This window comes from Haliotis rubra, unplaced genomic scaffold (genome assembly GCF_003918875.1).
Source record: "Haliotis rubra isolate DU_JTF1 unplaced genomic scaffold, ASM391887v1 Scf2, whole genome shotgun sequence".
NCBI lineage: Eukaryota > Metazoa > Mollusca > Gastropoda > Lepetellida > Haliotidae > Haliotis > Haliotis rubra.
In genome coordinates this window covers 4,853,665-4,866,290 of record NW_025766002.1, presented here as the reverse complement: position 1 = coordinate 4,866,290, position 12,626 = coordinate 4,853,665, and the positions used below count along the sequence as shown (strand labels likewise).

Below are 12,626 nucleotides of genomic sequence, written 5' to 3'. Positions count from 1 at the left end.
CCAGGAGGTTAAACATTAGGGTTGCTTTTAGTTTCAAGTTATCGCCTTGTAATGAAATCTTACATTATGGTATGCAGATGGCGGCCCAGAACTAACAGGCGCCATTATTTAGTCTCTTATTGACTAATCCTTCCTCTCTCAGCACCGGGGCGATGGGGTAGCCTAGTAGTTAAAGCGTTGGCTCGTCACGACGATGACCTAGGTTCGATTCCCCGCATGGGTACAATATGTGAAGCCCATTTCTGGTGTCCTTCGCAGTGATATTCCTGGAATATTGCTAAAAGTGGTGTTAAACCATACTCACTCACTCATTCTCAGCACCAAACCAATGATTGTGGATATCGCCAAAGTTGTCATTCTCAATGACCTTCTTGAAGTTTCCGTTCGTTATGAATATTATTCTGCCATGTTGGATATATCTGACCTGCATTAGACTCTACTCACTAAATAAAATACTAGTCAATGTGAGCTTGTGAGATAAAGAGAGTTTGTGAAATGTTAAGGAAGTCTGATGGTACTGATTCTTGACTTCCTTGTTTTACTTATCTGCCATGGCATGATCCAGCCAATCTATTTCCGGGTTCCAAATGTTTCTCAGTGATAATTACAGTTGGTGTAGCAAGCGCACACCAAGGTCTTGTGCACAACATCTTGTGCACAACATCTTGTGACAACCCAAGTGTCTTAATATCATAAGGTAAGCTAAGGTTGGTATACTTATACACATTCAACAATTTCTTGGTGCTAGAATGAAGCTGTTAGTTGTTTGTTAATATTAGACATGCTTTTAGCCGAGATTTCTTGTGGATGTGTCATTTCTGTTCAGTACTGGTACCATAGTTGGCATTCTAAGAGTTCAAGATGCTTACGGCATTTTGATGGTGGGGCTTTAAAAAGACAACCTTTTCTTCATCATATTGAGGTTTTAAACAAGGTCTTGATATCAATAAAGAAATTGTGTTTGAAAACCATGTGGGACAGTTTGTTTGCAGTAAAAACAATTTCACTTCGAATAGACCAGATGATAGCATACTAGTATGAAAAGGAATTGAGGACATTGCAGTCCTTTGTATTAAAGTGTCCTTCACTAAAACGTAAATAGTTTATCAGTCTTGTTGCTCTTCAGATACATCATATTTAACTTATCTACGTCGTTTCAGAATTGATAATCAAACATTTCTTCAATCAGATAATAATAGTATGATAGAAAATACCCAATTGGTACGCAAAAGTAAAATGTTGGACTTTCTCTAATCATGATCCGGGTTTTTTTGTTAGGAGGTACTTTTTAAGGATAGTAGATGATAGACATGTTTTTTTAGTGTTCTTGGACCCGTGAAGGTCCGGGTTAGAATGAACCTTCAGTAACCTATGCTTGTCGTAAGAGGTGACTAACAGGATTGGGTGGTCAGGCTTGCTGGTTTGGTTGACACATGTCATCGGTTCCCAATTGCGCAGATCGATGCCTATGCTGTTGATCACTGGATTGTTTGGTCCAGAATTGATTATTTACAGACCTCCGCCATATAGCTGGAATATTGCTGAGTGCGGCATAAAACTAAACTCACTCACTCCCACTCTTGGCGTTCTTGAAGGCAGAATAACTCTGCATTGACTTTTTCATCCACGTCCTATACCACAAAGTGGAGTTATAAGCATTTTAGCCATAAAACAGTTGTTTGAACAGGACCCTGGTAGCTGCTAGTCATAAAGGACATTGGTCCTTACTCATGATTAGTTCATTGGGAAATATGCCCTTCTGAACAGTTCTGGAAATCTGGACTGTTCTAGTTTCACTACCCTAGCTGTAAGGCTGTACTGAATGATACCCAATGGGTTTGTTGTAATTCTTCCTTATGACAGGGAAGTCTACCTAAGTGCATACACATACAACAGTACATTGTAAGAAGAAAGTTTTTATTTGTGCAATCTGGGAATTATGATAAATTAATGACCATTACTAAGACTTGTGCAGGGTTTCACATTCCTTGACCTTTTCAAATTTGAAGTTTTAGTTTGTATACTTCACTTCGAAAAATTGTGTTGTTGAGGTCGTGCTATGTAAACTGGTGCAGCTGTCTCAACTTAGGAAGAATAATAAGAATGAATATGATTACACATTCACCAGGTTTGCTCTCAGGCAGTGTAAGGAAGTCAGCATTTCTTTTTTAATTATCTTCCAACACATATGTTTGCTGAATCTCTAATTTGAGACATACACGATCTTTCAATGATCCCCGGGGCAGATAAGTCTGTCTGATAGTTCCGAGTCGGATCAGTCGTCATCATCCCCTTCATCCCTCCTCCCCTCTGCTCCATCCTCTCAATGATGGCTGGTGGGCACTGGTTATAGTTTACAGATTACTCCTCTTTGATGTTGGCCATGCAGGTGAAGTAAACTCACACCGCAGGATATGACTTTATTGCCCCTTCCACAGCTACTTCACCATGTCGTAAAATATTGAAGGAGATGGACAGATTCATGTGTGATCTCAGATAGTTGCTGTTTTCAGAAGAAAATATTTTTAGCAATATAATAATCCTGGAATGCGTTGACATTTGTGATGTTTTTGAATCTGTAAAAGTGTATTGTTGATCAATTGCTTGCAGTACTGACTGTATGATATGTACAATGAAGAGGAATTACCACCGAAACCGACAAATTACTTATTCTAAAGAAATTCCTTTGATTAAAGATAATTTGAGATGAAATTGTCGTCTTTGTGTGAGAAGTTGGTTTGTGTATATCGGTGCTCTTTGAAGTATTTTTGATCAGAGGAGTGGATGGTGTTTTCATACGCGAGGTTAATGAAATGTAAGAACTCAATCCCAGACTTACATACATGTAATGTTGTACAGAGCCATACATTCGGTGTTAATCAAGTCAGAGAGAAGTGTTTAGCCTGTCTGGGCATCACGACAGTTGGGCTATCTCCATGTCTGATTGATGTTGAACAGGACCTGTGATGTTGCATATTGTGTTGGGGATGTTTGATGATGTTGATGAGGGAGTTTAGTCATATGAACTTCCTCAGAATGTTATCAGAGATGAGACATGGCTGGCTTTGTGCTACAATATAGCAAAACATTTTCCAGTACTTAAGATTGGTTGCAAGGAAAGTATGTCAGGCCAAAACAAATTGCCTGCATTTCTGGTAGACTGACAGAGGAGTATTTTCAACAAAGGTAGAGAGATAATGTACAATAACTTTCCAATATTTGAACACATGTCTTTTAGTGATTCTCAGTGCTGATGGTCAGTTGAAGAAATATGACACCATAGTGCTTCATTGTTGAAAAAAATGTTATGACGTCATCCATTGTTCATGACTTCACAGGGCCGGTGGGGTAGCCTGATAGTTAAAGCGTCCGCTCGTCACTCTAAAGTGAGTGAGTGAGTTTAGTTTTACGCCGCACACAGCAGTAGTCCAGCTATATGGCGGCGGTCTGTAAATAATCGAGTCTGGATCAGACAATCCAGTGTTCCACAGCATGAGCATCGATCTGCGCAAGTGGGAACCGATGACATGAGTCAACCAAGTCAGATCCCGTTAGTCACCTCTTACGACAAGCATGGGTTACTAAAGATCAATATTCTAACCTGGACCTTCACGGGTTGTCACTCTAAGGACCGGGTTCGATTCCCCACATGGGCAGAATGTGTGAAACCCATTTCTAATGTCCCCAGCGGTGATATTGCTGGAATATTGCTAAAAGCGGCGTAAAATCATACTCACTCACTCATGACATCACAAATTTATTACATCAAGTCTTCTGAACAGTGGACTGCATTTAGTGAAGTTTCTCGCTTTCTCTCCATTTTCACCTAAAAGGGTCGATGATGATGATGATGATGATGATGATGATGATGATGATGATGATGATGATGATGATGATGATTTGGAGATTTCCGACATGATTCATATTTTGCACACAGATCTTAAAGGGTCCTTTTCACCGGTCTTTAAATGGGTTGTCCTCAGATCTGTATGTAGCAGTAATGAGCACTAAGATCTGGTTTTAATGAGGTTGAATTCAGACAACATTCTGATGAGGCTTCGCAAGTCATTCTAGTCCCTAATGGCTGTGCACACAAACTGGCCATGACAGTGACACACGCAGGACAATGTTACAGTGCTGGAACATGGCAGGGTCAGTCCAGGCCGTGTGATTGATTTGTGTTGAGCCCGTCTGTCCCTGTGGCCTTGTCGCCTGTTGGTCTCCGATGCTGGCACTGAGAGATGGCACAGATCGGTAGGCATCTGTAATGTCATTAGTTGCTGCAAAATGTCGTGAGTAGCTGCTTAGTAATGTTGGCTCTACAGTTGACCATTTTAGACATTTTCATTGTCTTATTCTTGTCAGATTGTGGGAGAATTGTGTTAATATGGCGACTGTGATTTAATAGACTATTTTGGGGAAGGTTTTTTGCATGTAATTTTGTTACATGTATTGCGTGCCTTTGATTTCCTTAAAGGCCATGTGAGATGTGCTTTCTGTCAGTATTTGAAGGGGATTTGATTTTAACATTAGTGTCAATATGTCAGAATTGGAAGCACCATTTCTTGTCACAAGGTAAATTTCACTGCAATAAGGATAAAAACTATCAAAATTGTGCACATTTATTGTGTTTGAATTAAAATCAGTCCCTTGCAAAATATTTGTTTCCGAACCAAATATACAATGTCAGTCTCATATAATACATTTAAAATTTATTTAAAAAACCCAAAGCAAGTACATATAGAACAACCATTTTAGAATAAGATATCTTCAGTTCTTTTTGACAAGTAGTCAGTTCCACCCTGTGGCGGTGAGGTAGCCTAGTTGTTAAAGCATTCGCTCGTCACACCGAAGACCTGGGTTCGAATCCCCACATGGGTACAGTGTGTGAAGCCCATTTCTGGTGTCCCCTGCCGTGATGTTGCTGGAATATTGCTAAAAGCGGCGTAAAACCAAACTCAGTCAGTGTTAAAGCATTCGCTCGTTGCACCGAAGACCTGGGTTCAATTCTCCACATGGGTATAATGTGTGAAGCCCACTTCTGGTGTCCTGGGTCGTGAAAGTGCTGGAATATGGCTAAAAGCGGCATAAAGCCAAACTCACTCTCTCAGTTCAATCATGATATTGTTTTCAACTATTTTGATGATGCCTTCATGTACATGTGCCTCCCATAATCCTTTTAAACAAGAAATATTATTGCTGTAGCGTGTTGGTAGAGTTGGAATAGATGAGAAATGTCCTGGGCATCTGCAGCAAGCTGCTCCACATACAGACGTGCTCACATGATGGAGCACACGTCCCTTGCAATACATACACAGTTATCCACATTTGTCAATATCTTTCCACCATGCCATTAATAAAGCTGTCTTTTAATTGACAGACTGGAATATTTCATATTTTAGCTGTCACTGATATTGGCCAGTCGTTCCATGGTCTTCCCCCTGAGTGTGTGCTCCCAAGCTGTTGTGTGGAAATTAAGTGTCCAGGAAATTATCACCCCTTTGCAGGATAACTTGATGGAGATTGATCGCATCTGTTACATATGAGGCTGAGTCTATCCCCTCTGGCTTCCTAGGAAGAGCCAGTGAGGTATTCTGACTTCTTTATTAAGGCAAGGAAGCATACTTCTTTCCTCAATAAGGTCAGATTTGTGATGCTGTCTCATCTCTTCACAGTAATACAGGGGAGGTTCTATCATAGCTCTAGAAGAATGATTTATTTAGTAATCCAAGGGGGGGTATGTTGTTTCTGGTACAAACCAAGAGTCCATCTCTTCTTTCCTCACTATGTCAAAGGACATTGAGTTTCTTCTATAAGCCAGGGGGTGTCTTTTGTTTTGTAAATCAACTCATGGATTCCCATGTTTCTTTGATGAATGCTTTGTTTCTTTAATAAGCCTAAGGATTTCTTTGTTTCTCCAATAAGACCTGGGATTCATTGTTTCTTTAATAAGCCCATGGATTCCGTTGTTTCTCCAAGAAGCTGAGGGATTCCCTGTTTCCTTTGACAAGCAGGGGATTCTCTTGCTTCTCAGATAAGCCCACAGGTTACTTGTTTCTCTAATAAGCCCAAGGATTCCCTTGTTTCTCCAATAAGCCCAGGGTTTCCTGTTTCTTTAATAAGCCACAGGTTTACTTAGTTTCTTCAGTAAGCCAATAAATTGTCTTTTTTTCACCTTCAAGCAGAGGGATTCCCATGTTTCTTTAATAAGCCCAGGGACTACTTTGTTTTTCAATACAGTCCAGAATCTGTGGGTTCTGTATGGATCTGTATGAAGCCATGTTTATCTATATGTTCTTATTTATTTCACCCTGGTGAGGGGCGGTGGGGGTAGCCTAGTGGTCAAAGCGTTCGCTCGTCACACCGAAGACCCGGGTTCGATTCCCCACATGGGTACAATGTGTGAAGCCCATTTCTGGTCTCCCCCGATGTGATATTGCTGGAATTTTGCTAAAAGCGGCGTAAAACTAAACTTACTCACTCACTCACCCTGGTGAGAATCTGTGGGTTAAGTAATTTTTAGCTCATGCTGTTTCTTCAATAGCTGCTAATTACAGTGGTTATTCCAGCAGATCATGAATGCATGATAATTGGCGGGAAATACTGTTTTTTGTCCAAGTATTTATTGTTGTATTGCTCATACTGAAATGGTATTATTGTCAAGACCACTAACTTCTTCCATTACAGCATGAAATAGTTTTCAAAGCTTTGTCAAAACCTTGAACAAGTTGTTTTATTATTACAGTTTTTACATAAGCATAAAAGTTTTAATATGAAAGTAAACTTTGTAATCACTTTAAGATTACAATGTGTTGTATGTTATAATATTATTTTTTATTTCATTTCTCATATCTCAATGTTCTTAATATGAGATACTCCAAACAAGATTCGTTAACTCGTCATATTCCCAAACCTATCATTCCAGTGGAAATGGCTTAATCAGATATATACAAGGACTGTTTCCACTATTCTCAATTACTTCGTCCACACCGAGATTTCCGCCGCCATCGTTCCATTATTGATCGAGCCCTCTGTGATTATGTCCCTGCTCATTCCTTTACAACAAAGCACCTGCAACGTTCATATCCGAGGCTTAGACGCAGGACACCATTGTGCCAGGAACTGGTGAGCCCTGCCCTACTTCTACTGGACATTTATGTAGAAATTCAGAACTAGTCCATCACACATGGGTACACTTTGGCCAGAACCACGATCTCAATTGAAGGGATCACGTTAAACAAGGGAAGATCCATTGATTAAAAGGACGGTGGAATTGTCGGAAACTGGTCGTCGTCAGCCTCTGTTTGAATTCTATTGTCATGTTCTCTTCGGCAAAATAGTCATGTGACTAAAAGTGGGGAAATAATTGATTATTATGCTGGTCATTGCATTGATTATGCACGTGCATCGTTTCTCCCATCGCTATCTCACTGCGCGACCAGTTCTGTAGTGGAACAAAAAACTATTGATCACCTTGCCCTTTTGCCGTGTGAACAGGTCGACTGGTCGAGGTCGGATGCAACAGACGTCTCCTGCAAATATCTAGCTGTGCTAAATCGTCATAGGCTCTATGCAAAACCAAAAAAGTACTTGATTGAATTTCTGGTCTTGTCCTGGGGTTCTGTGGGGTGTAATTGGTTTCTACAGCAAACAACGGGACTGGTCTTCATGAGGTTCAGCCTAGGCAGTGGTGAGTATGGCTGTCTTGTCATTTTCATCCAGAAAGGGAAAATGTGAGACATTCCCAGAATGCAGTATTATGTTGTTGTGGTATCCGCATCTAAAAATGTTTTAAAAACTGATTGAATCAAATATATGTGATGTTTTGATATGTTATTTTGGGGAAAGAATTCAAACATTTTACCTGTGTCATCATTGTAATGATGACTGTAATCATCTTGGTTCTGGAGGAATGTTTGACATAATATTTCCTTCCAAAGGATTGATCCAGGGTAGAATAGGTCTTCAGCAACCCATGTGCTTGCCATAAAAAGGCGACTATCTTGTCGTAAGAGGCGACTAACGGGATCGGGTGGTCAGTTTCGCTGACTTGGTTGACCCATGTCATCGGTTCCCAATTGCGCAGATCGATGCTCATGCTGTTGATCACTGGATTGTCTTGTCCAGACTCGATTATTTACAGACCGCCGCCATATAGCTGGAATATTGCTGAGTGCGGCGTAAAACTAAACTCACTCACTCACTCCAAAGGATTATGTGTTTGTTGAGGCGACTAACGGGATCGGATGGTCAGGCTCGCTGACTTGGTTGACACATGTCATCGGTTCCCAGTTGCGCAGATCGATGCTCATGCCGTTGATCACTGGATTGTCCGGTCCAGACTCGATTATTTACAGACCTCCGCCATATAGCTGGAATATTGCTGAATGTGGCGTAAAACTAACTTCACTCACTCACTCTTTTGACACCTGTAATGACAGTGTGTTAGTAATACTGTAGGAGACATCTTTGTCTGAAATAGTGTTCGCTAGCTGTTGTGTTTGATCATTTATTTATGCTTACATAATAAAAAAGGTTTTTGTAACCATAGCAACCATTTTTGGGGTTCATTTTTATTGTTATTGAATTACTTTTATATATGCAATCATATTTTAGTAGTTAGAATATTGATCAGTTTTAGTGTTATTTCCCATTGATGTAGCTGATATGATGGCTTTCTGGAGAATAGGTTTATCCCAAGTGTGTAAGAACAGCATTTGTCAGGTTTAGAAAATGTTGAAAACACCTATTTTAAGAACTGTACTGAATTACTCATGCTTTTAGGTGCGTATGGATTTCCAGTCAACTGGAATATACACTGAAATAACTTATTGATTTTTGTTACTAGTCAGTAGCTATTGAAATCACAATATTGCCAGTGCCTATTGTTAATGACATCACCAGACTTACACAGGCATACCTGAGGGATTAATCTTGGATTGTATTCTCAGTAAGTACATATGTACCCTATGATGCATGAGGATCTCATGTCAAGGACTTCTGAGCAGGAAATAATTTTTCAAATGCAGAAACATGCATTATATTTGTTAAAAAGGTAAGGAATTAATTGAATTTTAACTGGTTTGCAAAAATTGTTATTGCAAGCTGTAACCAATGGGTACAATGTGTGAAGCCCATTTTGTTGCCCGCTCTGATATTGCTGGAATATTGCTAAAAGGGGCATAAAATCATACTCACTGTTGGTATGAATAATTTTTCTCAATAATTTCTTTATGTAATTGATAAACTCGTGTCAACAAATTGCATATTATAATTTTCTCTTTCACTTTCAAGGCAAACATGTGATCATATGCTTGAAACTTCTGAAGCTCACACATAACCATTCAGATTCAGGGATTAGCATTTGACCAGTACATTTAACAGAACTCGGCAAGTCCAAGATGAGTAAACTTCCGGACGTAGAAGTTTGTGGACAACCACTTGTATCATGAGGGAGATAGCGACGATGTAACAGACCAGTTTAATATTCCTTGAACAAATATAGTTCCCCTTTTTGTAGAATTTAAGGACCATGATAGATTGACCCAATATTTTCACTTTCACGTGTCTGAAGTAAATGACATAAATTCCATCCATTTTCTCATGAAGGTGGGATAGCCTAGTGGTCAAAAAGTTTGCTCGCCATGGCAAAATTTCCAATTTGATCGGGGCGGTGGGGTAGCCTAGTGGTCAAAGCGTTGGCTCGTCATGCCGAAGACCCGGCTTCGAATCCACACATGGGTACAGTGTGTGAAGCCCATTTCTGGTGTCCCCCGCCGTGATGTTGCTGGAATATTGCTCAAAGCGGCGTAAAACCAAACTCAGTCAGTCAGTGAGTCGAATTTGATTACCCACATGGGTACTTTTTGTGATGCAGTCTTAATGTGATGTCCTTTGTCCTTTGCTGTTGTCCTTAGCTGTGATGTTGCTGGTGTCAAAAAAAGCATACTTTCCATAGTCCGGGTGCAGAACCCTGATCATTATGCATTTGATTAAATATTGATGCACGCATATGAAAACAGCTCTGTAATTTATTGCAGATTTTCAGTTTCATGTTCCTCAGTTCATTGTCAGGTTTTATTAAATCTTTAGTAGAAGATCTCAGCGATCAAGAAAACAAGATGGGAATAAGTTCTGCTAAACATACTAAAGAGAAGGTGATTTTTATGTTTATATCACTTTAGAAGCGCTTGGTTTAGTATTTACATCAAATGTTTTTTGGATTACAGCTTCTTTATTAACAGTGTTTCAGGGTAACTTCTTGCCCAGGTATCAGGTTAATACTGAATGAAGAAGTCCGTCATTTTCATGTTGCATGTCCACTGCTGTTTAAATCAATTTAATGGATTGATTCAATGTACTCCATGAATATGTATATACATGGTGATATGATCATTCAAGGTAGGATTAATGTACAATGATAACAATGAAGTCAACAGGAGTAAGGGGAGAGAGTGAGTGAGTGTGAGTGAGTTCAGTTTTACGCTGCACTCGGCAATATTCCAGCTATATGGCGGCGGTCTGTAAATAATCGAGTCTGGGCCAGACAATCCAGTGATCAACAGCATGAGCATCGATCTGCGCAATTGGGAACCGATGACATGAGTCAACCAAGTCAGCGAGCCTGACCACCCGATCCCGTTAATAAGGGGAGAGAAGCCAGTGCATACAGTGAAAGTAACATTTGGGTGTCTTGGCAAAGAACTGGCTCTGTATGAATTTGACTATCAAGTTCTCTTGACATCAATTATGGCTGACATCCTTTATGAGTACTGGGTGCCATTGTTCAAAACAACCTTAGCGCTACGACTGTCGCAAGTCTATGCTAAGCTATGGGATTGACAATAACATTGGCTTAGTGTTTAGATCCCTTTGTACAACGGCACCCTGATGTTCTTAATGGGTACTGGTGTCATTTATGGGTACAGGTGCCATCATTGGTACTAAGGTACTGACGGTACAGGACAATAGGGTACACTCTGGACAGTCTGGGTTGGTCTTGAAGTTTCCATTTTTCTGATGGTTGATTTTAGTGTGGAAAATTTGTTTCGTTGTCAGGAAGTATCATGGAAAGGTCTGTTGATGGTGTTGTGAAAGGGCTGGTATCATGTTAAATTTGTCACGAACTCCTGAGAACCCAAGTGATGATTCACATCAGTCCTCATGCTTACTACCAAGTGTTAAAACAGCGTACATGCTGTCTGATATCAGTGGAATGCTGAGCTGGTTTTGAATAACATTCACTGACTTGTGAGTGCAGGGAAATGTACAGAATGAGAGCATGTATTTGGTAATATTGTAATACTGTCCTGGATGTAGCAATAACATTATAACCTCCACGAGCTCGGTGGTTAATCCAATCACGGACTAGCATCAGCTGTGAGTAAGTGAGTGAGGGAGTATTGTTTACGCCACCTTTAGCAATATTCCAGCAATATCACAGCATGGAAAACCCTGAAATGGGCTTCACACATTGTACCTATGTGGGGAATCGAACCTGGGTCTTCGGCGTGACAAGTGAACGCTTTAACCACTAGGCTACCTCACCGCCCCTAGCATCAGCTGTGAACCAGCTGACGTTTGTATATTTGACGCCAAGACCAATGTGACAGCAACACAGATTAGCTTGTATAGTTGCATACTAAACTAGGTCTGTTGTGGAATGGTCATGTTGGTGTCAATATTCTCAATTTCTTTGAAGATAGTACGTTACAGATAGTAAGTTACAGCGACCACGTACATAGCAGTGTTGATGATACACAGTTGAAGTGGCTTTTCTTTTGTTGTTGTTACTTGTTAACTTTCATCCTAGTTCTGACAATAAAAATCCACAAATTCACAAACAAACTAGCCCCCAAACCCTGTTTGTTATATCTGTCAGTTTGTTATAATTAAGTGTGTTTACTGTATTAACGGTGGGGCTATGGAAAGGACCTCATTATGATCATGCCTAGTGTCTATCTTTATCAATAATAAGATGCATTTCTCACTGTTGAAGAATGTCGCTGAGTCCCTTGGGGAGGAAGTAGCCACTGAAACTATCTGGTATGTGACTTCTTCTGACCACACACAGTTATTATCCCCCCGGCATGTAAGATTTTTGTCATTTTTATTTTTCTCGGTTTCCATGGAAACGTTTTGCACTTAGTCTTAAACAGGGTGGTGCCCTTTAGTGATAGGGAAATTTAGGTAAACAAATTTTAGGTGGAGGAATGAGGACATTTTATTTTCTACCCTCAGGTTTCCATGGAAACTTTTGCACTTAGTCTTAAACAGGGGGTGGGCTTCGTTTCCGGAGCATAACTCAAAAACCGTTCAATATTTTTCAACAAAACTTGGTAGATATATCAAACAGATCCTTAAGTGGTGCCTTTTGCTATTTGCAGATTGTTGGCTTTTTTATTTTTCCTGGTTTCTATGGAAACGATTCGGACTTAGTCCTAAAAAGGAGGGGTGGGCCTTGTTTCCGGAGCATAACTCAAGAACCATTCAATATTTTTCAACAAAACCGTGGTAGATATTTCAAACAGAACTTGAAATGGTGCCTTTTGCTATTTGCTGATTTTTGTCATTTTTATTTTTCCCCTATTTTCATGGAAACGATTCGGACTTAATCCCAAAAGGAA

At 40.0% G+C, this 12,626-nt stretch overlaps 1 protein-coding gene across 9 annotated transcripts in view; it reads left to right on the top strand.

Moving 5' to 3' along the window:
* Positions 1–12,626, top strand: part of LOC124275391 (focal adhesion kinase 1-like) — a 161,447-nt gene that overhangs the window by 32,837 nt on the left and 115,984 nt on the right. Inside the window, exon 1 of one of the 9 annotated variants that reach the window (XM_046710938.1) lies at positions 7,241–7,690. The exons of the other annotated variants lie outside the window; for them this stretch is intronic. The gene's annotated coding sequence lies outside the window, so the exon portion shown is untranslated. Of the gene's footprint in view, positions 1–7,240; positions 7,691–12,626 lie in introns of those variants that run through there. 9 annotated transcript variants of the gene reach the window in all.